Source organism: Penaeus monodon, chromosome 36, assembly GCF_015228065.2.
Source record: "Penaeus monodon isolate SGIC_2016 chromosome 36, NSTDA_Pmon_1, whole genome shotgun sequence".
NCBI classification, from domain to species: domain Eukaryota; kingdom Metazoa; phylum Arthropoda; class Malacostraca; order Decapoda; family Penaeidae; genus Penaeus; species Penaeus monodon.
In genome coordinates, this window is record NC_051421.1 from 18,225,330 (window position 1) to 18,230,329 (window position 5,000).

The 5,000-nt window shown below is 19.3% G+C and overlaps 1 pseudogene; it reads right to left on the minus strand.

Annotated features, from left to right (window-relative positions):
* LOC119595553 overlaps window positions 1–4,539 on the minus strand; it is a 49,553-nt pseudogene extending 45,014 nt beyond the window's left edge.
* Between the last annotated feature and the right edge of the window lie 461 nt (window positions 4,540–5,000).

The following is a 5,000-nucleotide window of genomic DNA, read 5'->3' on the forward strand; positions in this document are numbered from 1 at the left end:
ATAAAAAATAATTTTAAAATAAAAAATAATAATAATAATAATAAAACAACAAAAAACAATATTATTGATAATATAATAAAAATAAAAACATAACAATTATATGATTAATAAAAATAATAAAAATAATAATATATAATTTAAAACAAAAAACAACAATAAATATAAAATATACAACAAACAATAATATATATAATAATAATAAAATAAAACAAAAAATTATAATAATTATATCATTTATTAACAATTTTTTTTTATTAAAACACAATAAAATCATATATAATTCATCTATCATTATTCAATAAAAATAAAACACACATATCATATCATATTATTATTATTATATATCATTATTATATATATTATATTTATTATTATTACATTTTTATATTATCCTTTTTATTATAAATTTTTATTTTATTATTATTTATTATTATTATAATATTTTATTATATTACATTTAAAAATTATTAAATTTTTAAAATAATATTAATGATTAATATATAATATTTATAAAAAATTCTTCATTAAAAAAATATATTATTAATATTAAAAATATAAAAATAATTATAAATAATAAAAATAATCAATTTTAAAAATAATAAAAATGAAATTTAAATTATGATAAATAAATTTTAAAAAAATAATATAAATATAAAATAATAATAAAGTTTTTAAAAATATAATAATATAAAATATATAATAATATTTGAATTATAAAATAATAATGATAATAATAATAAAAATAATAATAATAATAATAATAATAATAATAATAATATATAATAATAATAATAATAATAATAATAAATAATAATAAAATAATAATATGAAATTGAAATATAAAAAATAAAATAATAAAAATAAAAAATAATAATAATAATAAAAAATAATAATAAATAATAATAAAATAAATTAAAAATATATAATAATAAAAAATAAAATAATAATATTAATAAAAATAAAATAACAATAAATAAAAATAATAACAATAAAATAATAATAAAAATTAAAAAAAAACTAATTTTAAAACAACAATTTAAAAAAAAAATATAAATAATAATATAATAATATAATATAAAAATATAATAATATGATAATGAAAATGATTAAAAGATAAAAAAAGAAAAGTAAAAAAAAAAAAAAAGTAAAAAAAATAATAATATATAATAATATAAATTTAAAAATTAATAAAAATGATTTTAAAATGATAAAAAAATTTAATTTTAATTTTTTATTATTTTTTTTCTATTATTTTTTTTATTATTAAATTTTATAATACAAATGATAGTAAAAAATAAAATGATAATGAAAAATATAAAAATATAATAATAATAATAATAATAATAATAATAATAATAATAATAATAACTATAATAATAATAATAATAATAATAATAATAATAATAATAATAATAATAATAATAATAACAATAATAATAATAAAAATAAATAAAAATAAAAATAATAATAATAATAATAATAAATATAATAAAAATAATAATAAAATAATAATAATAAAATAATAATAGGGGAAAATAATAAGATAATAACAATATGATAAAAATATAATAATATAATAAAAATTAAAAATCCAAAATCATATAAAAAACAACAATATAGAAATGGATGGAAGAAAAAAAAATAAAATGATGATGATGATGATGATGATGATGATGATGATGATGATGATGATATATATAAAAATGATGATGATATAAAAATAAAAATGTTAATAATAACAATAATAATTGTAATAAAAATAATGTGGGGTAATATAAATTAATATAATAAAAATAATAGTATAAAATAATAAATAATAAAAAATAAAAAAAAAAAAAAATATAATATAAAATAAATAATAAAATAATAATATTTTTTAATATTTTTAATAATTTTTATTATTTTTATTATTATTATTATTATATAAAATGATAATATAGATAAATTTTATTTGATAAAATAAAATAATAATAATGAATATAAAGATTATAAAAATGTAAAAAATAATAATAAATAATTTAATTAATAATTATAATTAAAAAATAAAAATAATAATATAAAATAAAAAAAAAACAAAAAAAAACAAAATAATAATAATAATAATAATAATAATAAATATATATAATAATAATAATAATAAAAATAATAATAAATAATAATAAAATAAATATAATAAAATATAATAAAATAATAATAACAATAAATAAATAATAAAAAGAAAAAAGAAAATGATATATAAATAAAAGTAATTTAAAAAATTTCATATATAACACCATAATTTTTATCTTAAAATGTTATTTAAATTTTTTAAATTTTCATTTTAAAAATCAATATAATAATTATAATATATTATTATATTATAATAATTATATTATTAATTATTAAAAATTATAATTTTTAATTAAAATAATATAAAATTAAGGAAAAGGATGTTTGGGAATTTTTATAAAATTTATTATTTTTTTTTATTATTATTATTATTAATTATTTTTATATATTAATTTTATTATTATTTTTTATTATTATTATTATTTATATTATTTTGTTGTTGTTGTTGTATTTGTCGTTATTATTATTATTATTTTTATTATTATTATTATTATTATTATTATTATTATTATTATATTAATATTAAAAATTATATATATAAAATTATAATATTTGTTATTGTTGGTAATATATTATTTAATTATGATTAAAAATTAAAAATATATTATTGATATTTTTTATAATATTATATTTATTGTTATTATTATTATTATATGTTGTTTTTGTTTATTATTATATTATTATAATATATATATTAATTAAAATTAAAATTTTTAAAAAAATATGTAAATTATAAAAATAATAATTAAAATTGAAATAAAATAATTTTAAATTTCCTTAATAAATAATTGAAAAGAAAAATAAATTGAGTAAGATAAGAAATTGTATCCAAAACACAAAATTCTGAAAGTATTTTTAATAATTTTATTTTAATTTGTTTTTAGATTTTGTTGCAGTGGTGAATTTATAAATAATGTGCAAGAAATTAAAATTAAGATCTTATGTTATCCCAAATATCAGGGAGGTTTGGTTATTAATATCTTGGGAAAAAACATAAACCCTTTGAAAGAAAAAAATAATATAAATATATCGACGTCTTTGGACCAATTTTTTTATTATATTTTAAATTTTTGGGTTACAAAATTTTTTGTTTTTCATACTAGTTTCAATTCGATTTTTCTATTCTGAAAATTTTATACGCCTGCATTGCTAAATTTAATGAGGTGCAATGTTGGTGATGGTTACAATGATCGTAAATGGTTGGATTTAAGTTATTTTTTTTTTACATGAAAACTTTTTTACGGCTCTTAATTTTCAACATTTGGGTTTTTTTTAAATCTTACTGTCTCTCTTTAATCTCAATATCACTGGATGTTTTTGCAGTATCTTTAAAACACGAATAGATCCCTAATCTTGCCAAATTTAATTTCCCTTTATTAACGAAGCCGCGAGCGACTCGTGGACCCCTTCGAAGAGACCTCCAAGGTCTATCTCAACGGGAAGGACACCCACAGAGTACGGGGTTTTACGAACTTAAGGAAGATGAGGAGGAGGAGGAGGAACTGCATGAAGGACAGTTCCCCGAGTTCGACACCATTGGTGTTTGAAGGGTGACTTCGACCTCTTCAATCATTACACTAAAGCACTTCCGTTGGACTCAAGAAGACGCGGGTATCTAATCACTGGGTTTATAGCTAATTCCCCGTCTCTTTCCTTCGTCCGTCAGTCAGGAATGTAACCGTTCTACCATTCGAAATTATTCACTCCCCCATTAAACACTCCTGAATGACCCTGTCTTGCAGGAGCTCATCCCCTTTACGAGGGTTCAGAAGGACTGATGCTTTTTTCTAAGGGGGTGGGGGGGTAGGCTCGCTTGGATTCAGTGGGAGTAGTAAGGAGGAAGGGAGGGAGGGGGAAGGAATAGGGTACCTGGTCGAAACCTTTCAAACTCAATATTTTTTCTGTGATTTGGGGGTCAATTCTAGAAGGAAATTTCAGCATTTCGCATAAAAAGAATTGAGAAGAACAAACCAAAATCGCCATGAGGATAAAGGTAAAAACCCTTCAGTATGTATTTTCAGCGTTTAGATGAAAAAAAAAAAAAATACGAGGTAACACTCGAAGACATGACGTTTGCATACGCATCAATTCACGGCGCTTGCTTTCTGCTTGCATGGCGCAGACCTACAGAGAAGATTCTCCTATGATATTCAACGAAGCCCATTTATCAAAACTATCAAAAGCGAGAGAAAAAAATATCGTTTAAAGAGCTGGCTATAACGACTAGTGCATCATATTCTGTCTAAACACTTTGAAAATGAGGAACAATTTTGAACCACGCATTTCGACAACCATGTTCCCTTTTTTTCATTAACTCTTACAGCTTTAGATGATTGTAAAAATCTCCCTCGACATGTAAAAACCAGTGCACCCATTATGAATAGTACAATCATTATACCTGAAGTACTCTTTAGCGTTGTCTTTCCACATCCTTCCATACACGTCCTAAACTGTCCCTCGTTTCAGATACCTAAGGTAATCTAGCGAGGGTCAGATACCGTTACCCACAATAAACGACAGCCTATAGCATCCTACTCTATGGTTACTATTAGCATAGAGGCGTTGTTGTGTGTCCCTGTGTGTATGTATCTGTGTGACTAGAATGGTGTTCCGGGTTTTTGCACATACGTTTACTATTATTGGTGATGGAAGCCTGCCTTTCCTTGTTCTATTCCGTTCTGTTCTGCTCTCTCTTCTCTCTCTTTCGATCGAAGTCAGTTACATAATTGATGTGGCTTATGTTGTACAACAGCATCTTTAATACACCGCCACACACAAAACACATACACCACAAACACCACAAACACCACACACACACACACAACACACACACACACACACAAAACACACACAACACCACACACACACCCCACAAACACACACACACACAC